The sequence below is a fragment of the Staurois parvus genome, unplaced genomic scaffold, assembly GCF_062004578.1.
Source record: "Staurois parvus isolate SC_StPar_1 unplaced genomic scaffold, SC_StPar_1.0 ptg000145l, whole genome shotgun sequence".
In the NCBI taxonomy this organism is placed as follows: domain Eukaryota; kingdom Metazoa; phylum Chordata; class Amphibia; order Anura; family Ranidae; genus Staurois; species Staurois parvus.
The window spans coordinates 21,593,426-21,620,302 of NW_028317941.1; the positions used below are offsets into that span (position 1 = coordinate 21,593,426).

The 26,877-nt window shown below is 41.0% G+C and overlaps 1 long non-coding RNA gene across 1 annotated transcript; it reads left to right on the forward strand.

Annotated features, from left to right (window-relative positions):
* Positions 1-12: 12 nt before the first annotated feature.
* LOC149464965 (uncharacterized) lies at positions 13-26,877 on the forward strand. The gene is made up of 2 exons (XR_016312284.1): positions 13-153; positions 26,697-26,877. It is a non-coding gene; the product is annotated as an uncharacterized LOC149464965 (long non-coding RNA).

A 26,877-nucleotide genomic window follows, 5' to 3' on the forward strand; every position in this document is an offset into this window, starting at 1 on the left:
GACTACATCACCAGCTTCTTCCCCTCCGATAATGTGCACTGTCATATTTTCCAGGAGAAAAACCCAGAGTTCCCGGAAGTAAAGGGAGATGATTCATCTGTTTTTACGGAAAATAGACACTGTGAGAAGAATGGGGAGGAAAAGAAAAATAAGGTATTGAAACAATATAAATCTTGCACTGCTCTAATGTATAGGTATCTGTTTGTCGATTGCCATTACTAATTACTTATGTTCTAATCATTTTATTTTTTGCACACATTTAAAAATTATTGTTATTATTATAATACAGGATTTATATGTGTTGTCCTAAATTCATTTACAGGAAAGGAAAAACATTAAGAAATATGATAGTAAAAAATGTGATATACCCCCCCCCTCTAGAAGGAGTAATTTCCTGAAAATAAAGGGTTCTCCCGATGCCAAAAGTATGTAGCATGCAGGGCAAGTAAATATAAAGATAGGAAGAGAACACATTCCCAGTCTAATAAGAATAAAAGTATTTTTGAAATAAAGTTGTTAAAATCATGTAAAAGCACGTTTGTTACCTAGGTACTGGAGTGCCCATATCACCTCCAGTACATAGGCAGAACAACAAGAGAATTGGGAAGAAGAATTGAACAACATAAAAAAAGGCTATACCCAACATACTGTGTCTAGACATTTTAAAGTGGTTCTAAAGGCTCAGGGTTTTTTTTACCTTCATGTATTCTATGCATGAAGGTAAAAAACCTTCTCTGTGCAGCATCCCCCCCACCCCCCTAATACTGACCTAAGTCCCCTCTCGACCCAATGATGTGCACTGGAGTCTCAGCTGTCCCGGGACTCCTTCTTCTCATAGGCTGAGACAGAAGCGGGAGCCATTGGCTCCCACCGCTGTCAATCACAGTCAGTGAGAAGAGGGTGAGCGGGGCCAAGCCGTTACTCCATGTGTGAATCGACACACAGAGCAGTGGGTGCCCCTATAGCAAGTTGCTTGCTGTGAGGACACCTGACAGGAGGGAGGGGCTAGGAGCGCCGGCGGGGTACCCAAGAATAGGAGGATCTGGGCTGCTCTGTGCAAAACCACTGCACACAACAGGTAAGTATAGACATGTTTGTTATTTTTTCTTTTAAAAAAATAAGCCTTTAGAATCACTTTAAGGAATGCCACGGGAAAGATGCCAGCCTGCTAAACTTTTATGCTATTGATAAAACAGAAGGCCACTGGAGAGGATAAAATATAAAATATAAGATTTCGCAGAATGAGATAAAATGGATAAATATGTTAGATACACTAGCACCAGAAGGCCTGAACATAGAAAATTATTTAAATAGTTTTATCGTTCGTTTCTACTTTGTAGGTAACTGTGTAAGAAAAAAAATTCTAAATAATTTCTGTTTTTATCTTTATTTTATTTTCAAGGGTTTTAAATATTGGTTTAGCTATGGTAATAATTATGCTGTTAATAGGGAATTTGGACTAGAAAGTCACCAATTTGAGATTGATTAGTGAGGTAATTTCATTGACTAACCTTAGGTTACCATACACATACCAATAAGTATTACAAAGATTGTATTGGCGGTGATGATAAAGCATAGACTTAAAGTATTACTAAACCCACAACAGTAAAATCAATTTGTATATGCAGTAACGTATGCTTGTTATACTCACTGTGGAACCTACGGGGTTAATCCTCTGCATTGTGTAAAAAGGCAGTTTGATCCTGATTTCTCTGATCCTCCCCTTCTTCTAGTGTCCCCCTCTTATCTCCTGATAAGACATATCATGTAGAGACACTCTGCACTCTACACATGCTCAGTTTGCTGTGTATTGCTAGAGAGTTTTTTTTTCTTGGGAGAGTGCATGTGATCAGCAGAGGGCCAATCAGCACTGTCCAGACAGAGGTCAGGGGTTCTGTATCCTCCTTTAGCTTTAACATGGAGATACATTTTGGAAAACGGACATTGCAAGGTATTTTTAAGGAGCATGGTGAGTCTTTTAAAGATTTAATTTTTTTGCCACAAGTTTCTGGAAAACATGGAAAGAAAACAAAATTGTCAATTAAAAAAATATCTTAACACGCATCTTGACTGTATCAAACTTAAAAAGTACACACCCCAAGGTATTTTTACTTTTGAAGATTTTATTTTTCCAAAAGTTTTATTAAAAAAAAAGAAAAGGAAAATTTATTTTTTACACACAATTGTCAGTTTAATAAGATATTACTCAAACACAGCATGAGTATACCATATTTTTTGCTCCATAAGGTGCACCTGACCATAAGACGTACCTAGTTTTTAGAGGAGGAAAACAAGAAAAAAAATATTCTGAACCAATGGACTGTAGACATAGTACAGGAGATGACCAGAGACTGCGGACATAGTACAGGAGATGACCAGAGACTGTGGACATAGCACAGGAGATGACCAGAGACTACTACGGACATAGTACAGGAGATGACCAGAGACTGCGGGCATAGTACAGGAGATGACCAGAGACTGCGGACATACTACAGGAGATGACCAGAGACTGCGGACATACTACAGGAGATGACCAGAGACTGTGGACATAGTACAGGAGATGACCAGAGACTGCAGGCATACTACAGAAGATGACCAAAGACTGCGGACATAGTACAGGAGATGACCAGAGACTACGGACACAGTACAGGAGATGACCAGAGACTGCTGACATAGTACAGGAGATGACCAGAGACTACGGACATAGTACAGGAGATGACCAAAGACTGTGGACATAGTACAGGAGATGACCAGAGACTGCGGACATACTACAGGAGATGACCAGAGACTGTGGACATAGTACAGGAGATGACCAGAGACTGCAGACATACTACAGAAGATGACCAAAGACTGCGGACATAGTACAGGAGATGACCAGAGACTACGGACATACTACAGGAGATGACCAAAGACTGCGGACATAGTACAGGAGATGAACAGAGACTACGGACATACTGTAGTACAGGAGATGACCAGAGACTGCGGACATAGTACAGGAGATGACCAGAGACTGCGGACATAGTACAGGAGATGACCAGAGACTGTGGACATAGTACAGGAGATGACCAGAGACTGCTGACATAGTACAGGAGACGACCATAGACTGCAGACATAGTACAGGAGATGACCAGAGACTGTGAATATAGTACAGGAGATGACCAGAGACTGTGGACATAGTACAGGAGATGACCAGAGACTGCTGACATAGTACAGGAGACGACCATAGACTGCAGACATAGTACAGGAGATGATCAGAGACTGCAGACATACTACAGGAGATGACCAGAGACTGTGGAAATACTACAGGAGATGACCAGAGACTTGCGGACATAGTACAGATGACCAGAGACTGCAGGTAGGCTACAAGTAGGCCAGATTCAGTACAGGTGAGAAGCAACACTGCACTGGAGTGGTGATGATCAAGAACACTGTTGCTGGTAGCACTGGCTCTGGTGACACTGTACTGATGTGGCAGCAATTCAAACTGCTGTTGCTGGCTGCACTGGACTCATCTGGTGGAAATCAGGAATGTTCTTGCTAGGTTGCTTTGTTCTGGTGACACTGGGAATGGTTTGATAGCAAGCAAGAACACTGCTGCTGGTTTAATAAAAAACCAAAAAGAACAACGAGCACTTCAGATATGATAAGCTGCTAGCACTAAAAGTTGAACCAACCAAAACATATAAATGTAAACAAGAAGTGCAGCGCTGAAGAATTTTGTAAAAACATTCATACAACCGCAAAAGTGCTATGTAAAGTTAAAATTAAAACTATCACTGCATCCCACAAATCAATAATTCACCTTAACAACAATCAGTAGGATAAATAAATAAATAAATACACCACTTTTGATGCAAAAAAGTGCCAGGGCAAAATGACATTCATAAAGTCCAATATTAAATCAGATATCCTCCATTATCTGATATATTAATTAATTAATTGATACACCACTATTTAGTGCAATAGAAATAGTGACGTATTAACCAGTTCCCGACTGCACTATAGCCAAAAGACGGCTACCGTTGTGGTCAGCTAGTTCTGGGAAGGCATCCATGGACGTCCTCCCAAAACCACACACCCAGCGTGCCCCCTGGGGTGCGCACTGCACGCAATCTGTGATCGCTGTGTCCTCCGGACACAGCTGATCACGACTAAGGAATGGGCCAATCACGGCCACTTTTACCATGTGACCAGCTGTATCCAATCACAGCTGATCACTGGGTAAATAGGAAATGCCGGTTATTGGCAGTCCTCTTCTCACACTGACAGATCTTGAGGAGAGGAGAGCCTGTAAGCGGCATTTTGCAGGGAGACATCTACACTGATCATTGGGTCACTGATCATCGGTGTCCTGGTGATCAGTGTAGCCCCATCAGTGTGGCCAGCAGTGCCCATCAGTTGAATCAGTGCCTATCACTGCCCATCAGTTGAATCAGTGCCGCCTATCAGTGCTGCCCATCAGTGCCATTTAACAGTGCCCATCAGTGCTGCCTAACGGTGCCCATCAGTGCCGCCAAACAGTGCCCATCAGTGCCGCCTATCAGTGCAGCCTCATCAGTGCCTATCAGTGAAAGAGAAAAATTACTTATTTACAAAACTTTATAACAGAAACAAAGACATTTTTTTTTCATAATTTCTGGTATTTTTTTGTTTGTTTAGCTAAAAATAAAAACCACACTGGTGATTAAATACCACCAGCTCTATTTGTTTAAAAAAAAATCATAAAAATTTAGTTTGGGTACAATGTTGCAGGACCGCACAATTGTCAAAGTATGAGAGTGGTGAAAGCTGAAAATTGGTCTGGGCAGGAAGGGGGTAAAAGTGCCCGATAGGCAAGTGGTTAATTCATTCATTTATTTATCAGATAATGGAGGATATCTGATTTAATATTGGACTTTATGAATTAATGTAATTTTGCACTGGCACTTTTTTGCTTCAAACAGTGGTGTATTCATTTACTTATTTATCCTACTGATTGTTGTTAAGGTGAATTATTGATTGTCTGGTGGGATGCAGTGATAGTTTTAATTCTAACTTTATATAACATGTTTGCAGTTGTATGAATTGTTTTACACAATCAGTGCTGCACTTTTTGTTTACTGTTGCTGGTTTGCACTGGACTGATGACACTGGGATTCACATGGCAGTCAATCAGGAACACTGTTGCTGGCTGCATTGGTCTGGTGACACTGGGACTGGTGCGGTGGCAATCAGGAACACTGTTGCTGGCTGCATTGGTCTGGTGACACTAAGACTGGTGTAGTGGCAATCAAAAACATGGTTGCTGGCTGCACTGGTCTGGTGGCACTTGGACTGGTGTGGTGGCAATCAAAAACATGGTTGCTGGCTGCACTGGTCTGGTGGCACTTGGACTGGTGTGGTGGCAATCAAAAACATGGTTGCTGGCTGCACTGGTCTGGTGGCACTTGGACTGGTGTGGTGGCAATCAGGAACACGGTTATTGGCTTACATTGGTCAGGTGGTGATCAAGAACACTATGGCTGGCCTACACTGGTCTAGTGACACTGAGTTTGATGTCATGGTGATTAGGAACACTGTGGCTGTCTGCATTGGTCTGGTGACACTGTGACTGGTGTAGCAGTAGTCAGGGACACTGTGCTGGTATGGTGGCAATCAGGAACACTGTTGCTGGCTGCATTGGTCTGGTGACACTGAGTTTGGTGTGGTGGTGATTAGGAACACTGTGGCTGTCTACATTGGTCTGGTGACACTGTGACTGGTGTGGCAGTAGTCAGGGACACTGTGCTGGTGTGGTGGCAATCAGGAACACTGTTGCTGTCTGCATTGGTCTGGTGACACTGAGTTTGGTGTGGTGGTGATTAGGAACACTGTGGCTGTCTGCATTGGTCTGGTGACACTGGGACTGGTGTGGTGGCAATCAGGAACACTATTGCAGGCTGCATTGGTCTGGCGACACTGTGACTGGTGTGACAGTAGTCAGGGACACTGTGCTGGTGTGGTGGCAATCAGGGGCTCTGTGGCTGGCTGCTCTGATGACACCTATGCCCGTGTCCATAATCACTTCTGCTAATCATTGGGCTTGAGGTGATTGTAGCCGCATTAGTGCATTTGCGACAGGAACAATTGAGTACTGTCCGTGATACTTTTTTTATTTGCACTCACATACAATTTTTAGGACAAGCTTTCGGGGAATGTCCCCTTCTTCAGGTCTAAGCAGTACTGAAACAAAGATTTAGCAGAATGTTGGAAGAGAATTAGGGGATGGGAAAAAACAAAACAAAAACAAAAACAAAAAAACAGAGATAAGATACAGCAAAAGCAAAGTCTGGGGGCGGGGGGGGGGGGGGGGGGGGGAGACAACACTAGCAGAGGCAGTCATGCTTGAGCTGATAGTCATAAAACTGTTGGATAATGATTGAGGAATCCCATGTCCAAATTCAGGCCGTTATCTCTTGTGTTAAATAGAATTATCATTCTTAGTTCAAAAGTTTTTCTTTCCTGAATGGATTTGAAATTTCCTTTAAGAACTAAAATATTGAGGTCTCCCAAAGTGTGGTCTGGTTGTGCGAAATGGTGTCCCACAGGTGTGCAAAGGTCATCTTCTTTATGTTCCTTGATGGTATGTCTGTGCAAATTCATCCTTGTTTGCAACTTCTGTCCTGTTTCGCCAACATAAGATCCTTTGCTACATTTTCTGCACTGGATAAGGTACACAACATTACTGGAGGTGCAGCTGTATGAGCCGGAGATATTGAAGATCCCTTTTGAGTGTCTGACACTTTTTGATGGATTGATTTAGTTGCACAGTTTGCAGCGTTTTCTATTGCAGGGTGTGCTTCCATTATTTGTAACATCATAATCAGAAGGAAGTTTCCTAATGATTAGTTTATTTCTGAGGTTGAGGGGTTGTCTGAAAGCCAGTATTGGTGGTTGCTGGAATATTTTTTCAGAGTTCCATCCTCTGTTATGATGGGTTGTAAATCTTTGATTATTTTTCTTATCCCTTCTAGTGTTGGGTTGTATGTGGTTACTAGGGGTACACGGTTGTTTGTTTTTTTCTCCTTGTACTGAAGTAGATTTCCTCTTTGGGTTCTCAAGGCTGTGTTTATGCTGGTATTGATAGTTTTGTCATTGTAACCTTTCGTATTTTAAAACCGTTAGTCAAGAATACTGCTAGTTTCCTGCAAGACACAACTGACTTTCTGAACAAGATCAACAACATACAGCAATTACCATCTAATACACTTCTAGTGACTATGGATGTAGTATCCCTGTATAGTAATATCCCTCACAAGGATGGATTAGCTGCATGTCACAGATCCTTATGATCCTCACCAAACCACAAATACACTGCTGAGGATGTTACACAGCTCATTGAATTCATACTTACACACAACTACTTTACTTTCAATAAAGACATCTATCTTCAATGTATGGGTATTGCGATGGGAAGTAAAATGGCACCCCAATATGCCAATTTAATTATGGCTGACCTGGAGGAAAAATTCCTGAACAGCATGGAACAAAAACCATACAGATACTATCGCTATATTGATGATATTTTCATCATATGGACAGAAGGTGAGGAATGCCTAAAACAATTTTACTCATTGATCAACACTTTTCATCCATCAATCAAACTAAAAATAGAATACTCAAACACACATGTCAACTTCCTAGACACCACAGTATACATCAGGGATGATAAGCTTCACACCTTAAAATACAGGAAACCCACTGATAGATGCAACTACCTCCACAGTTCTAGCTTCCACCCCAACACACGAAACGTGCCATCATAAACAGTCAGGCCATTAGATACCACCGAATATGTTCTGACCCAAGAGATAGAGATAAACATCTCGGGACACTAGCAGATGCCTTCCATAAGAAAGGTTACAAGGACAAAACTATCAATACCAGCATAAACACAGCCTTGAGAACCCAAAGAGAAAATCTACTTTAGAACAAGGAGAAAAAAATAAACAACTGTGTACCTCTAGTAACCACATACAACCCAACACTAGAAGGAATAAGAAAAATAATGAAAGATTTACAACCCATCATAACAGAGGATGGAACTCTGAAAGAAATATTCCAGCAACCCCCAATACTAGCTTTCAGACAACCCCCCAACCTAAGAAATAAACTAATCAGTAGGAAACTTCCTTCTGATTATGATGTCACAAATAATGGAAGCACACCCTGCAATAGAAAACGCTGCAAACTGTGCAACTAAATCAATCCATCAAAAAGTGTCAGACACTCAAAAGGGATCTTCAATATCTCCGGCTCATACAGCTGCACCTCCAGTAATGTTGTGTACCTTATCCAGTGCAGAAAATGTAGCAAAGGATCTTACATTGGCGAAACAGGACAGAAGTTGCAAACAAGGATGAATTTGCACAGACATACCATCAAGGAACATAAAGAAGATGACCTTTGCACACCTGTGGGACACCATTTCGCACAACCAGACCACACTTCGGGAGACCTCAATATTTTAGTTCTTAAAGGAAATTTCCAGTCCATTCAGGAAAGAAAAACTTTTGAACTAAGAATGATAATTCTATCTGACACAAGAAATAACGGCCAGAATTTGGACATGGGATTCCTCAATCATTATCCAACAGTTTTATGACTATCAGCTCAAGCATGACTGCCTCTGCTAGTGTTGTCTCCCCCCCCCCCCCCAGACTTTGCTTTTGCTGTATCTTATCTCTGTTTTTTTTTTTCTCATCCCCCACATCTCTTCCAACATTCTGCTAAATCTTTGTTTCAGTACTGCTTAAACCTGAAGAAGGGGACACTCCCCGAAAGCTTGTCCTCAAAATTGTATGTTAGTGCAAATAAAAAAAGTATCACGGACAGTAGTCAATTGCTAATAATTGGGGAAACACTCAGTGCCAGTTGGTGTGAGAGGAGACATATTTTTTTAAATAAGTGATTTCAGTGATTGCTAACAGCAATCACATACCACAGAATTAATTTAATCGTCCCTGTTCCCCTTTTGGCATGAACAGGAGTGCACTTTCACCTTCAAAAGTGAGATGTCGGGCCATTTATGTACAATGGTCAGAAGGCAAATGGTTGATGCAACTAGCATAAGCAATTGTGTTTGAATAAGTTCCAGTCTCAACGCCTGTATAGCACCAACTGAGAAAGGGAGGGAACTTCTTGAAAATATGCTGTGGAGAAAACCTCAGAAGCTCCTCGTCCTTGTTAATTCAGAAGACTGAGGACGCGGTGATATCAGTATTATATTCCTTAATTGTACCAGAGAAAGTGTAGTTATCTGTGTGGCTGTGCTGTTTGGCAGGGCTGCATACATTTAAAGAATGAATGGACAAAAATAGGCAGTCTGTTCTCATAGATGTACTGTATTTAATCTGAGTATTTAGCTGTTTGCCTGGAGTTCTACTTTTAAGAAAAGTAGAGGCTGGGGGTGTGCTGGTAACGTTTTCTATTTAATAATTGTACTGTATACAGAACATCATACGCAGGCAAAAATAAAGCTCAAACACATGCCTACCAATCACAGACAGTTATCTTTTAAACTTTTTGAATTGGAGACAAAACATTTGATCTAGATGTGTAGCTCTTAAAAAAGGTTCCCATGAGATTACAGAAAGGACCAGCGCAGAAGTCTGGCGGTCATTTCCTTTTCCTTCTCGCTAAGCTCCCACGTAGTTTGCTTGTAGATGTGCTGTCCTGTTGCCAGATTGAGTCATTAAACTGAAATGATACAAAGCACCCTGTTTCCATGAAATGTTTCACCTGCTGAGAACCAGTCTGAATTCTTGCCAAAAGTGAAATAGGCAAAATGATTTGCTCATCTCGAATTCGAAGTAATTAGAACTCAAGCTGTTTTGAGTACAGGATTTATTCCACCTTTTATTGTTCCATTGTGCATGGTATGCAGACTGCACTTATCAAGCAAGCAGATCCTTGCATCATCGGCCTACTCAGTGCGCATTACCTAACAAAACAACAAATAACATGGATTATATGGATCTGAGTTTCTATTTTTGCTATACACTTTGATTTGTCATTCAAATAGTAGAAATAACATATATATATATACACACACTATGTTGCCAAAAGTAATGGGACACCCCTCCAAATCATTGGATTCAGGTGTTCCAATCACCTCCATGGCCACAGGTGTATAAAATCAAGCACCTAGGCATGCAGACGGCTTCTACAAACATTTGTGAAAGAGTTCAAGCATAGTACCACAATAGGTTGCCACCTGTGCAATAAGTCCATCCGTGAAATTTCCTTGCTACTAGATATTCCACGGTTAACTGTTAGTGGTATTATAACAAAGTGGAAGCAACTGGGAACAACAGCAACTCAGCCACCAAGTGGTAGGCCACGTAAAATGACAGAGCAGGGTGCAGATGTCACCAACTGCTGCAGAGTCAATAGCTAAAGACCTCCAAACTTCAAGTGGCCTTCAGATTAGTTCAACAACAGTGTGTAGAGAGCTTCATGGAATGGGTTTCCATGGCTGAGCAGCTGCATCCAAGCCTTACATCACCAAGTGCAATGCAAAGCGTCGGATGCAGTGGTGTAAAGCACGTCACCACTGGACTCTATAGCAGTGGAGATGTTTTCTCTGGAGTGACCAATCTTGCTTCTCTGTCTGACAATCCGATGGATGTGTCTGGGTTTGGTGGTTGCCAGGAGAACAGTATTTGCCTGACTGGGAAATGCAAGTATAAAGTTTGGTGGAGGGGGGTTATGGTGTGGGGTTGTTCTTCAGGGGTTGGGCTTGGCCCCTTAGTTCCAGTGAAGGGAACTCTTAAGGTGTCAGCATACCAAGACATTTTGGACAATTTCATGCTCCCAACTTTGTGGGAACAGTTTGGGAACAGTTTGGGGTCGGCCCCTTCCTGTTCCAAAGTGACTGCGCACCAGTGCACAAACACGGTCCATAAAGACATGGCTGAGAGAGTTTGGGGTGGAGGAACTTGACTGGCCTGTACAGAGTTCTGACTGAGGTACCTGAGAACACCTTTGGGATAAATTAGAGTGGAGACTGTGAGCCAGACCTTCTCATCAGACATCAGTGCCTGACCTCACAAATGCACTTCTCAACTCAATATTCAACCCTACGGACTAAGACTGGGATGCCATTAACGTTCATCTGCATATAAAGCCGGGTGTCCCAATACTTTTGGCAATATAGTGTACATATATATATATTTTTTTATTTATATATATATTTATATATATATATATATATATATATATATATATATATACACACACACTTTACACACCACTTTGAAGTAAGCTTATAAAAAGAATGTAAAGAATTATAATGCATTTTAAATTAAATAAAAGGTTTTTTTTTTATCATTAGTGTTTCTACTGATATGGTAGTTTGACTATGAGTGTTGAAAATTCACAAAAATAAAGAATATGTGGTTGTTGTTGTAGGTGAGTTCAGGATAGATTAGTATGCAGGGTATTCCCACTGTAGTACCCCTGGGCCTCCACTAGATGTCCCCATTACAGGGGGATAATGTCTTGGGCAGTGACAGTGTATGGAGCATTTCAGCTGCCAGCCCACCCCTGGGTGCGTTGGAATGAAACCATGTCTGTGGGTAGTACCATAGGGGGCCAGATTATAAATAGATAGATCATAGGTGGCTGGATGCTGTATTCTGTCCTAAAAAGGGTCACAGTTCTCTTCAGTGCAGGCATTGCTTACAAAAGAATGTAGTTGTCAGGACATATCCCACATGGCTTTCCGCTCCCTATTTATGGCTGTCTTCACGTAAACCTTGATTAAAGCCTACATTTAGTAATTATAAAAAAAATCAGCACAAGGAACATTGCTTACTATTATTATTATACAGGATTTATATAGCTCCAACAGTTTTCTCAGCGCTTTACATTATAAAGGGAGACAATAAAGCAACGATACAGTTCAATACAAGAGGGTCAGGAGGGCCCTGCTTACTATCTTTGAAATGAATGCCTTGTGGTGCTGGCTCCTGCTTTAGTTGAAATCTTCTGCCTACAAGCCCCCCCCCATACCCACTACTATATAACAGTTCTTAATAGAGCCGAGGGACCACATGCACTCATCAAGGGTGATGGCAATGCCTTCCCTTGCTACCCCTTTCCTTCAGCTGTAATATAGCTTCTATGAATGGAATGCAATATATGAATGGAGGTGGTAGACCTTTCGTTCATCTGCCCATCCTCCATTCATAGGTTGTTATTCATTCATAGAAGCGAGAGTACAGCTTCCTAGAATGGATGAGGTAAGCGTAAAGGGTGGGTATAGGTAGCACTCTTGATGAGTGCATATGACATGTCCCTCAGCTCTAATAACCCTCAACACCAGCAGCAAGGGCTGCGGGGGAATGGAATTCCAACTTCAAGCCGGAAACAGTGGCACAAGGGACAAGTTTTATTGATAGTAGGTATATCTCTTGTGCTTTTTTTAATATTTTTTTTCAGTAAACCTAGGATGTACGCTATGTGCCACTATACGCACTATAGTTGTCTGTATTCTTATTAGTTTTCCAGTAAAGAAGAGAAACTTTTGCTGTCTGTGTGAACCTGAGTTATTTTGTGCTTCGCTGAGGGGGGGCTATAGCTGGGCATAGATCTTTGCAGGGTATTAGCATGGTAGGCACTGTGGGGAACGACATTGTTATTAGTTATTGTGGAATACTGTAATTGGTGAAAAGTAAATAGGACAGGGTCAGTAAAGTATTTGAAAGTCCTTAGCCAATAAGGCTTTATATAGTAACATTTAAATAGTAGAAATAAACTTAAAGCAGACCATTTTTTTTTTGTTACAGAAAAGACATTCTGCAATAAAACCTTTTTATTTTCCTGTTCCCAAACTTTTTTAGAGTGTAAAATCAGCTGTGCATGCACAACTCAGTGTACATTCTTAGCATGCCTTGGTGCTGGGATAAAATATCTCCTAGGCACATACCAATCAAGATGGCCAAAGGGGCCAAACCTGGAAAGAGACCAGGCAAAGATGTTTGCAGGTGAAGGAGCTTGCAGACATCGCATCTCTGGAGGAGAGATAAGTATAGGCAGACTTTAGTTTCACTTTACCTCTCAACTCTGGTCTGGTTAAAATTATTAACTATGGGATTACACCCTAAGGGTTGGGGTTGAGCTTTACATTTTAAAATTACTAGGTATATATATATATACATATTATTTTTTTTTTTGCAGAAGAGTCTTTGTGTGTCTCTTCTATCAAAAAATCTCTTTCCCATCTTGCTAACAAATTTGTTTTTAAACTGTTGTACACTGACTGCACACATACGCAGTGCAGTGAACAGTCCCAGCATCCATGCTCTGTGGTGCAAATCATCTTCAAAATTTTCAGCAGACACACTAAAGCAGTTAAATCTTTCCGTTAACTCACCCTACTTTTTTCCCCTCAGATCCTCTGGTCTGTGTTACTATTAGAGACTGGAAGGCTGGATGGCTGTAGAGGCATTGTTAGAAGGGAGAGCAGGGTGAAGCAGGGTGAACAAAGATGGCCTAGACAAGGCTCTTTTTGTGCTTTTGTTGTGAATGCTCAGAATGAATTGCTCCACAGCATCTGCAGCGACAGAGGTCAGTAAGCAAAAGTTTAAAAACCCATGTATTACTTGTTAAGAATATGCCGCACAGAACTTCTAGGTTTGTGAGTATGTGTTTTGTGGTTTACCAAGTGATAAAGTTAAGAGGGGGAAATGATAGCTTGAGTAAACATGGACAGAAAGTAGACCTTTCCTGGAGGCGCTAGACATATGAACACCTGTCTTTTAAAATACTTTATTTCCATTTGCACCCACACTCTGGTGGTGCCTGTCCTATAAACAAAAAGCTTTGGTTACATGAAATTGTGCAGAAGGGTAAGACAGGCAGAGAGTTTGGCAAACAAGCCATTTTTACTCAGTGTTTTGTTCCTTTAACCCCTGGCTGAGATAATATGACCAGTACTTCTCTATGGGATTATGTGACTGGCACAAGGTAAGTATTTCTAAAACTCAATGCACATTTTATGTTTGTTATATAGAGGACACTAGTATTTAAAATATAATGCCTCATTTGCACAGTTTCTGTGGCCTATACAGTGTGAACTGGCCATTTGTTTTTGCGGCTTTGGCCATCAGGAGCTGGCAGAGGTGTGTGAGCACCCCCAAGTTTGGAGGCACTTGCCCACTGCTGAACGCCTGTAAAACTAGGCAGCTTCTAAGGCTTCAGCCACATAAATTCACGCTCTAAAGGCCACGGCACCTATGTGAATAAGGCCTAATAGAAAACTGTCAGGATAGAAACATAAGTGCTGCTGTTACTGATACAATTTTGAAGGTGCAAGAGTTATCAACCTTGTCCTTGCTTCACTACTTAGTGATTCACTGACCTGGAACATTTTTGTATTAGTTGTTTTATTTCTTCACTGGCTGTATGCTAGTGTCAGGTCAGTGGCTCACTAAGTAGTGAAGCCAGGATAAAGTTGACACAAACGTTGACCTACAAGAACAAGCCAGCAATGGCAGCTCCCATATTTCTACCCAGAGCTTCCTTCCATGACCCTGTGATTTTGACTTGTTAGCGCAAAGTAGGTTCCATATTAAAGTCTAAAGGGTAATCTACCTGCAAGTCCAGAGTGTAATTGTTCAGCTTGTTTTACCATCATCACATAACTCAGGTATACAGGCTTGTAACCTGCTCTTTAGAAAGATTTATCTAAAGTAATGAGAGCTTAGCACATTCTAAAGACCATCACCATGAGTTTTCAACAGCTTCACTTAGGTAGAAGTGCTACATTAGCACATTATTTATAACTACTTCACCGCATTACTGATAAAATCTGGATGTTTTCCTAATAACTGGCACGGCACACTGTTTATATATCTGAAGTATTAACAAGGTATAGGATTTAAGTAAATTAATAGCTGCAACTTGGACTAAACCTGGAGAGCTTAAAGCCTTTGGGAAAACTAAATGTAGTTTCTTTGAAAGGAGGTTGGATAACTTGAATCATGTTCCAGATGTATACTAGTTACTATGATAAAAGCAACATCTGAATTTTATATTCTGTGTGCACATTTATTTTAATTTTTAGAATTTTTGGTTTTCCATATTGCGAAAGGACTGAAACTATGAGTAACATGACTAACATGACTATGACTAACATAATTTCTGACAATTTACAACAAATGTCATTGTATCTATTGGATAATAGATACTACTGGGAACTGGTTGTGGTCCAGTGCTTCATTTCACAGTTTTCCTACATTGTTGTCATGGTGATCACTAAACTTGAAACACCCTAATTTCTTTTACAAGCACAGACAATATAAACTGGAATCATAAATAGCTATTAGCATTTATCAGGCTCGTTGTGTTGACATTTTCATTAGGTAATCAATCAACTGTATTTTGTTGAAACATAATTTTACAGTTGCACAAAGTAGGACTGGTAAAAAAACAAGATTACCTATATTACTGATGTTTAGACTTTTTTGGCCCCATAATTTAAGGAGAAATATTTTGGAACCCTACACATATAAAAGAGATTAATGCAAGTATACATACAGTCACAAACACATTTAGAAATGTATGTATTCAATAAAAGTTAAAGTGTTAATAAACCCAGGAACCTACATTCATTATATCTGGTCTCCCACAGTACACAGAACATGGAAGTGCAATTATTTTAGTAAATATTAACTGCTAAATACCTTTTCTCATCAGAAGTTTGAGAAGTCTTGTGACTTCTATCAATGTCCAGCAGCCAACTGGTTAAAGCTTGTAGGAGGAGTTTTAATTTTGCTCTAGGGGGATGCAGAACCCCTGACATCTGTCTGGACAGTACTGATTTGCCCTGTGCTGATCACATGCCCTCTCTAAAGAGAAAAAAAAACTCTAGAAATACACACCAAACTGAGCATGTGCAGAGTGTCTCCACATGATATGTCTTATCAGGAGATAAGAGGGGGACACAGGAAGAAGGGGAAGTTCAAAGAAGTCAGGATCAAACAGCGTTTTTACACAATGCAGAGGATTAACCCCTTAGGATCCACAGTGAGTATAACAAGCATGCTTTACTGCATATACAGACTGATTTACTGTTGTGGGTTTAGTAACACTTTAAGTGTTCATATTCACTGGGCACACAATTGCCTGCACACACTGCAACATCAGTGTGACTGGTGATTTTCCCTGCTTTTACATAGTTAAACTGGATGAAAAAAGAAAGTCCATCAAGTTCAACCAACAGAGAAAACAAAAACACACACAAATAGAAAACCTCCTTATACAGTATCCTATACTTACAGTTGATCCAGAGGAAGGCAAAAAACCCCAAAAAAACATGATCCAATTTGCTCCAGCAGGGGGAAAAAAGGGTTTTGCCATTCCATAGAGCAGATGAATCAGCCTGACAGCCCAACCCTGCAGATCAGACTGGGAGAATTAACCCATACCTGGAAGTACTGGATATTTCTTGGACACAAATGACCAGGAAGCATGCGAAAATATGGAGTATTATGAGGATAAAGGAGTCCTTGATCTTCACTTCCTAAATTTGAATACTGGAGTTCAAGAGTACCTGTCTTGGGATTCTGTTTTTTCATGAAAAAAGGAGGAGATTAAAATACCATAGTGGTCTGATTTATCTCTTGAAATCGTCTGTTAAAAGCCTAGTTTGCCAACCAGGAGAGTGGGAGGCAACACTTGCTTTATTCACTTGTTTTGCAAAAGATTTTTTTACATGGTGATCTTCTTTTGGACTGATTTATTTACACTTTTTGTGGATTATACACAATTATTTTTAATTATAATATATACATTTTTATTCACTTCTATATACTTTTACTGTTCTTTTGCACAGAATATTGATTATGTGCCACTTGAATACTTGTTAAAGTGTTTTTTATTTATTTATTTTTAAAGTGTCAGCGTAGTTTATGAGGTTGTACACTGTTATCATTTATTTAATAGCGATATTTATCACTTGTTTATATATTCAGCGCAGTTGTTGGTAATATACCTTCATCATTCTCATAAGTTATATTATTAACCTTACTTTCATGTAATGAGCTAAACAAATGTTCTGTAAAACTCAGTTTTGTCAAGATTTTGGAAATTGTGTTCATTGAGATATTGATTACAATCTTAATTTTCAAAAGGGGTGTACTCATTTATGCTGAGCACTGTATATATACACTATATTGCCAAAAGCACCCCTCCAAATCATTGGATTCAGATGTTCCAATCACCTCCATGGCCACAGGTGTATAAAATCAAGCACCTAGGCATGCAGACTGCTTCTACAAACATTTGTGAAAGAATGGGTCGCTCTCAGGAGCTCAGTGAATTCAAGCGTAGTACTGTGATAGGTTGCCACCTGTGCAATAAGTCCATCCATGAAATTTCCTTGCTACTAAATATTCCACGGTCAACTGTTAGTGGTATTATAACCAAGTGGAAGCAACTGGGAACAACAGCTATGTAAAATGACAGAGCGGGGTCAGCGCATGCTGAAGCTCACAGTGATCAGAAGTCGCCAACTGTCTGCAAAGTCAATAGCTACAGACCTCCAAACTTCTTGTGGCCTTCAGATTAGCACAACAGTGAATAGAGAGCTTCATAGAATGGGTTTCCATGGCCAAGTAGCTGCATCCAAGCCTTACATCACAAAGTGCAAAGCAAAGTGTTTGATGCAGTGGTGTAAAGCACGCTGCTACTGGACTCTAGAGCAGTGAAGTCTTGTTCTCTAGATTGACAAGTCATGCTTCTGTGTCTGGCAATCCGATGGACATGTCTGGGTTTGGTGGTTGCCAGGAGAACGGTACTTGCCTGACTGCATTGTGCCAAGTGTAAAGTTTGGTGGAGGGGAGATTATGGTGTGGGGTTGTTTTTCAGGGGTTAGGCTTGGCCCCTTAGTTCTAGTGAAGGGCACTCTTAAGGCGTCAGCATACCAAGACATTTTGGACAATTTCATGCTCCCAACTTTGTGGGAACAGTTTGGGGATGGCCCCTTCCTGTTCTAACATGACTTTGCACCAGTGCACAAAGCAAGCTCCATAAAAACATGGATGAGCGAGTTTGCGGTGGAGGAACTTGACTGGCCTGCACAGAGTCCTGACCTCAACCTGACAGAACACCTTTGGGATGAATTAGAGCGGACATGGGCACACTCCTAAACCTTGTGGACAGTCTTCCCAGAAGAGTTGAAGCTGTTATAGCTTCAAAATTCATGCGCGTGTAAAGACAGACGTCCCAATACTTTTGGCAATATAGTGTGTGTGTGTGTGTGTGTGTGTATATATATATATATATATACACACACACACATTATACACACACACACACATATCAATATACTATACACACACATATATATATATATATATATATATACACACACACACTATATATATTTTATATACATATATATATGTACATACATACACACACACGTTTTGCCTTGCATTTCTATATTAAACTGAATGGGTAGTTTTATATACTTTAATTCTAAAGTGTGTCTCACTGAACTACAAACTACGTGCCTGCATCCCGATTAACATAGACTAAGTTCTCATCTAGAATCTGGAACAAATGTGTTTATTTTTAGTTTTTTTTAAGTAAAGGAAAATATAACAACTCCCATTCTTTGCAGTGCGCAGCCATAAAACTTTCTACAAAAGCCTGGTTGCACAGAGAAAGGATTTTAGACATGCCAGCTTTATTGGCAAATTTGGGTTAGTTGTTGATGTATCACCATCCTAGATAGGTGCTAGATTAGACAGATTTAGTTTGTGGTTTTATTAGGTAAATTCAGTTGTCACACTGTAATCAATGTGACTGTGATTGTTATTTGGTAAAGGCATAATCTGGACGCTATAATCAGTGCGGCTCTGTTTTGCTAGTTAGGTCTACCCCATGTGATAAGCTGCTGCCAGCCTGATAGCTCCCTCTGCATCTAGAAAGCTTGAGAAGTTTCTGGATCATACGTGTGAAGCGATGCAGGTGACAGCATGAATATTGATACAGTCCCAGCCTGTCCCAGAGAGACTGGCTTTGAAGGCATGCTGGGTAACTGTATATATTCTTTATGCACACTGGGCTCTGGGTCTTTCTTTTATAGGATTGTTCCAGCCTGGAGAGGACAGTCTGCCTCTCCAGGCTGGAACAATCCTATACAGGAAAGACCCAGAGCCCAGTGTGCTCACAGAATATATACAGTTACCCTGCTGGATCTACTGCCGTAGACCTCAAGTGGGTGACCTGAGGGCCAAAATGTTGAGACCTGGGGTTTGCTAAAGCTGACAGAGGGGCCGTCTACTGAAGATCTGGTTTAGTATCATGGAGAAAGACAACCTGCTGTTCTTGGACCTTGTGAGTACAGACACCCTTAAGGATATTAGAGACTGTATGTTTCTTAACCCCCTCTGGTGCTAGATAGTCAGCTGCAGGTCTAGATAAAGAGGTGGTGTTCTGAAGAGCTTTGTCCATTTAACCTCCTACTTCAAGGGACTGCTCTAGTTTTCTACTACTACTACTACCACTGCTGTCTTAAAGCTGAAGTCTACTGTTTAATTCAAGCATGGACTTCGTCACAGCTTATCCGAAAGAATACCTAAAGTCCTCAATTGTACATAGTTCTTGTTTTTGGAGTATCCCACCTAATTCCCCATCCCTAACCAAGTTCTCTAAAAATAAAAACAACAAAAACAACACCCCTAGACTGGTCATTGAAGAAATGTGAGAATGAGCTTATGGGCCTGGCTGTGGGGCAAAGCTTTTGGGGAAGCTCTGGACAGTATCAATGCAGCTCCTATGGGAGTAGTGTTTCATTAATATTAGGGTACTTTTACATACTGTGTTAGTGTTTTATGTCTACGCAATACAGAACAATAACTGAAACCATTACTCTTATACCAAAATACTATGTTGATTGGGTAAGATGTAACAGCCAGCCTATTCTATACCATTGGATATTCTGAGTGGGTAGCAACTCACTTTGCTAAGTTAAAAAAAATGGAGATCTGAAATCATATCTTGGACATATCTGAGGGGTCCCAACACTGTGGAGGGTATAGTCCACCTGTTTTATCCAACCCAGAGCTTAGGGGGACCCAACCCACTGTGTTTTTGGGTCCCCCTAAGCTCTGAACAGCCAGGCAGCAAGCATTTTCCACACTTGCATCCACAGTTAGTAAACAGTCCATGAGCTTGGTTTTTGTTATTTTATTAGTAGGTAATTATAATATGCCCAAGTTGACTGAAGCAATGCAGGGGGAAAACTTCCTTCCTAAGTACAGAGGAAGATCTGGACTATTCTCCTCCCTAGATACGGTCAGTCTTTACTGATCAGTAGCTAAAAGCCCTTTACAGACTGGGAACGGTCAGGCCCCCTTTGAAAGTTAGCATAGATTGTTGCAAACTACATGCAGAAGTTTCTCCTCTCCTCCGTGCAACTGCTCCTAGCTACAGAGCCTGCAGACACTACCAGGTTTATGATTTCTCTAAAAACACACAAATCAGAGACTGCAATGTGTGTAGTTGTACTGTATCATCATTGCTTATAAGCTTAGTTGTAAGCAGGTTTTTTCCTTCTCAGGGAATAGGTGAAGGTAGTCTCCCTTTCCCCATCATCCCTTGTCTCTGCCCTCTACCCACCTCAAAGCCCTCTCCCTTGGTTTTAGCCCCTACCCACCTCCCAGTACAGCCCCTTTCAGTTCCGGTTCACACTGATGTGGTGTGAATCTGTCTGATGCGGTTTCACAGTACGCTATGACAGTGCGATTTCTGATTTGACAAGTGTGAATTGAATAGAATTTCTGAGGGGACTGGGCATAGCAGGAGATGAAATTTGCACCACACCCGCACTAAACTGGCACAGGACCTTTTTTCAACAGCATCAAATTCACACCTCATATATGTAAACACGCCTCATTGGAAATTATACTTTTTGAAATTACATGCGAATCTATGCTTTTCTGAATGCATCTGATCGCATAGAATTTGCAGCAGTGTGAACCAGCATGTAGAGAATACAGTCAAGTCTGCAACTGAAATAAAAAATGTTCATTGACATCAGTTACAAGTTGTGACCCTGCCTGCCCTCATACCTCTTTTAATTTAGTCACAGAAGTATCTTTTCTTGCTTGTTCTCAGCTTCCAAGGGATCCCAGATGCATTTATCATTCTCAAAAGCTCAACTAAATTATCAGATGCTTAGCTTCTGAATGCATCTGATCCACATAGAATTTGCAGCAGTGTGAACCAGCAAGTAGAGAATACTGAACCAAACATCAATTTGTAGAGCTAAATCATTTGTATGGAGTTTGTTAATGACAACAAGAAAATCAGTAAAATAGATTCCCTGCGGCCAGCAACAATAGACCCCGCAGCAACAATAAATACCCCAAAAACCATAGATCCCCAGCCACAATAGATGATAGCCAGAACCAATAGACCCCCCACAACAAAATACCCCCAGCAATAATAGATCAACTCCAGCAACAACAGATCTATAGGGATCAATAGACTCCACAGCAGCCAGCAACAATATACCTCCCTCAGCAACATAAGACACACCCCAGCAACATTAGATCTCCCCAACATCAATAGACCCCCCCCAACAATAATAGTCCACCCCAGTAACAATAGATCCCCCAGCAGTGGGTTGTCCTGACAGTCAAGTCTGCAACTGAAATAAAAAATTGTCATTGACATCAGTTACAAGTTGTGAGCCTGCCTGCCCTGATACCTCCTTTAATTTAGTCACAGAAGTATCTCATCTTTCTTGCTCTCAGCTTCCAAGGGATCCTAGATGCACTTTCATTCTCAAAAGCTCAACCAAATTATCAGATGCACAGCCAGTCTCTTTCCTATTCTGTGGGGACACAACTCCTTGTCTGCTTTATTCTAGTTTTTGATCTCCTCTCTTACACTGAGGCATTCTCAGCACTGGACTGCCTTTACATGCTCACTAATTCACAACATGCAGGTCAGGCTCTACGCCCATGAGCCTCTGGCACCAGTCATCAAGTTCCCATGCACTAAGGAATACTTCCTAAAACACCATTTAGATTTATTTTCTTCCAATGCAGCTGGTCACATCTGAAGATAATATTCCAATGGTTCTTCATGGTAGGAATTTCTCTGCACAACATCATTTTTATTATTCAATTACAGGAGAATTATGGAAATAGAAAAAATAAACATGCATATTCATCTCCATGCTACAGCATTAGTCTGACCACTCAGTTCTCGGGCTGGGAGCAGTGACTGTCAGTCTCCGGCTCTCCACTCTCCCCCTTCAGTGCTCCCTTGAGTGCTGGCCTGGGGAGAGGGTGGGCACAGCTGGCTTTGGCTCTCAGTGGCACGCTGAGAGGCTGAGCCATCTGTCAATCATGCATCAAGGTGGATCCCGACAATATGGTCAGGATCCTTCCAGAGCCTGGGGCAGCTCTGTGACCTCAACCAACAGCAGGCTTTCGTCTGCTGTCAGCTGATTATGGGCCACAGGAGTGCAAACGTTAGTGCACTCCTGTGACCCAGAGGAGTAGTATGGCCAAAAAAGCTTTGGCCAGACTTCTTTTTAAGTATATATTCAAATGTTGTACACTATGAAAATGTTTATTTTCATCAGGCCAGCAACCATAGTCTTGCAGACCTTACATACTGCCAGACAGACCCAGACTAGCAATCTGGTCATCCTGGTATTTGCCAGAAGAGACAGTCTGCTCAAGAGAATTTTAGGGCTGCTAAACTGTAATTTAATTAATTAAAAACGAAAGCTCACTACAGCCTGTACACAGTCTGCACTTTGGCTGCCAGTCAGGCACAGCTGCCAAGTCTCTAGAATCTGCCAGACTTATATCCAGGACTAGACTGGAAACACCAAGCGTAATAGTTTGTTCAATATTTCTAGAAAATATACAGTAAAACAGAGGGTGTTAAAAAGCGGCGGTCCTTATGACACAGATAGGAAACATTACTGGTCAGAACCAGACTTTGACAACTTTTTTCGGCCTAAGCAAGTATATAAGATATACACATTTTTTGGTACTTTTTCCATCTTCCCATTTGGAGCCTTCTGAGATATTCTCGTTTAAAATTACAACATATAATGTGACCATACTCCTGGGAATGAGCTGTTATGTGAAATCATTTCAGTGGCTCTCAGAAGTGGATACACAAAGAGTAGATCTGTGGCATCTGGCAGGTGACTCAATTATACATGTTGAGCTAATGAAGAGTGTTCAAAAAAACTGAGCTGCCAAGGTCTAGATTACCAGTAGGAAAAGCCTTTCTGAATTCAGAAAAAGGAAAGAGGGAACAAATTAACCTGATTAATTAAAAGGCATGGGAGTCACTGGGGAGAATTGCAAGCTCCAATGAGTAAACATCTCCATTTACTCACAATAGATGAATATCTAAAGCACATAGTTGGTCCATTTCCATCTATTATTGCCAGACGTACCACACTTTCAAAAGGCCAATTGGTTCAAAGTAAATACACTCATCCAGAGAAGGCTGGATCAAAAAAGAACAAGCAGGAGAGATGTATAAGGCCCCTTTCACATGGACGTTCCGATTGGGTTTGCCTGCCTGTTTTTCAGACGGACCCGATTGGAACCTCTATTCTCCTCTATGGAGAGGCGGGTGTAAACGAACATGTGTCTATTTATGCCTGCTGACATCCAATCTGATCTGATCCACCAAAAAGAGACAGATGCATTCCAGTTCCGTCTGTCAGATCGGATGGGATGACAGCCGGATGGAAACGAACAGACGGTCTGATTCCATCCGACCACCCATAGAGGACAAAGGTTGTGTCTGTGTCCACTCTGCAGCAGTGAAGCGGACATGAACCTGTCATCTGCTTGCTCAGTGGGGACCAGCGGAGAGATCCCCTGCTAAACAAGCGGATCCGCTGATGGGTCCGCCCCATGTGACAGGGACCTAAGAGCTGATTCACACATGTCCGGTGCGGATTGAAGCTCAGGTTTCACAGCTAGTTGATACAATAGCTGTTCACGGGTTCAGGTCAGGTTTACATCAGGTTCAGGACAGGATCAGCTCAGGATTTTATCCTGTTCACACGTCAGGTTTAGAAACGGTTCCCATACAAGTCAGTAGCCAGTAATCTGCATCTGAACTGGACTGCACTGCAGTGCACCGGACATATGTGAACAGGAACCATAGGAAGCAACGTTTTTGTCATGCAGTTCAAACTGCATAAATGTGAATGGACGTTAAATGTGGTCACTACTCAATTTGATATATTGGGGGGAAAGGAACAAAGTTAAATAAATGATAAATAAATAGAGACACATAAGGTGGCTAGACACACAGAGCTTGCTTTGCCTGTCTGGTTTTAAAGTAAAAATACAAAAATGTTCTATGGGCTATTGTGCAACTATATAGTCAGTACAAGAACTGAGGTTTGAATACCCAAATAGGAGATATTTAGAGAATCGTATCTGATATAATTACCATCTTTTGTCCATAGAGAAATAAAGTTGGTTATTCAGACAGTCATACAATTTTTAAATTTAATTGTTTTATGACACATCGGTGTGCTCTCTGTATGGATTTAGGCAGCATTTAGGATTGGAGTGTAATATTATGCTTTTTTTAGCCGACCTTTTAATACAAATAAAGTTTTGTATGATACCTTTACCGTAATTCAGGTAATCCACCTAAATACTGTGCTTTGACCATCTCCATTAGCCCTTCCCCTGTGGCTTTTGCCTTTTAAATCACTTCCCCCTCCCTTTTAATACTGTAAGCTCCACAAGCAGGACCCTCCTAATCCTTCTGTATTGAATTGTATTGTAGTTGTACTGTCTCCCTTATATTGTAAAGTGCTGCTCAAACTGTGCTGTTGGGTCTGTATAAATCCTGAATAATACCTATACTGTATTTTGGTGTACTATTTGTTGTGCTTCATTTTACGTTGGTAGAGAGGACATAGCCTGCAAATCATCAACCGTGTACCTAAAGCAAATGTAAACCCCGACAAGGTCCCTTATTGGTTCCCTTTTGATCTAATAAATATACAGCTGAAAGCATTTTATTATACTGTATATGTTCAATAAGTGCTACCTGCTGATCCTGTCAGAAGTCCAGTGCTGTCCTGTGCACTCTGCAGTGTCATCTCATGGTTGAGGACTACAGTCGATTCAGGGTGACAACTCTGCTTCTAGATAGACAGAGTACAGTGAGTGTTGTCACACTAGGACAGTAAAAGTGTTACTGGCAGGATCACCAGGAGAAAATAATGGCAAAGAAGCCTGAAAAAGCTAATTGGGTGCAGCCAGCTTGAGCACTGGTAAGCTGCATCCCGTAAGGGCAAGTAGATCTGCAGGAGGCCTGCATAGCACCAGTGATCTGTTGATCGCTAGTGCAATGCTTTACAAGCTCCTGCAACAAAAATAATAAATGCGCATTTTTTTAGCTGCAAAAAAATTTGCATTTATTATTATGTTGTTTTTGTCAAAAGGTGAACTTATCCTTTAAATACTCCTTTAGGACCAATTTAAATTTCCAGGTAGTAGTAACATGACCAGGAATACATGTAACAAACATAACTGCGTCATTTATTTGGAATGGCACCCCAATGCATTTCAGTGTAAAAAAACACATGGTAATACAGACATGCCATGCCCAAATTCACAGCAGTAAAGTGTATAGGCTGAGGCAGGGGGTACACACACAAACATTTACCATTTTTGCCTAAGTACTTCTACAAAATTTGCACATGTATTAAGCACTTTAACACAGCTCCTATCACTTTCTCATTGGCTTTCCCCTGCTCCTTCAAAGATTACTGCTGCCACTTTTGAATATCCAGAAACCTTGCCAACAAATACAGTACTTCATGGTAACTGCTCTTGAACAACCGGTAAACCAGTGGTCTCCAACTGTGGCCCGATGGCCAGATGCGGCCCTTTGCTTGCTTTTATCTGGCCCTTGGAGCACTATTTCATCCACTGATACCAACAATGGGGCATAATTCCCCCCACTGATATCAATGATGGGGCACAATTCCTCCCAATGACACCAACGATGGGACACAATTTCTCCCAATGACATCAACAATGGGGGCCACTGACTCCAATTACAGGCACAAATGATGGGACGCTATTTCTCCATATGACACCATCTATGGGGTACAATTCCTCCCAATGTCGCCAACAATGGGTCACAATTTCTCCCAATGACACCAAAAATGGGGACCAATGACACCACTGATGTGGCACAATTCCTCTCAGTGACACCAACGATGTGGCACAGTTCCTCCCACTGACACCAAAGATGAGGCATTGTTTTTGCTCCACTGACATTAACATTCTCAAAGGTCACAGTCCGGCCCTCCTAAAGTCTGAAGGACAGTAAACTGGCCCTTTGTCAAGAGAGTTTGGATACTCCTGTAGTATATTGTCTATATGTTTGGAGATAGATATACCTCTTGTTGTCTTGTGTGATCAAAGAGCTGATTATCTACTCTAGTGTAAATTTCCTCCTCCATTCAAGTGTCTATCAGTTCTTAATTGATTAATTGATGATCAGTCCTCTGCCCCATCTCCCTATAAATTTAGATGCGCTTAGGGCGGAAAATACCGACATTTCTATTTTTTTGCACAGGTATCAATTAGTTTTTACTACAGGTCCTCTTATTTTATCATTCTCTCTTCTCTTCTTTACAGATAACTACTGCTGCTTTTGAATATCCATGTTAACCTGCTCCATACTGTGTACGAATGAAAAACTGACATCTTGCTAATATGTCTTGGTAACTGCTTTATAACAGCTGTTAAACTTGTCTGTATTTTTGGAAATAGATTTACCTTTTAATGTCTTGTGTGATTAAAGAGCCCATTAGCTTTA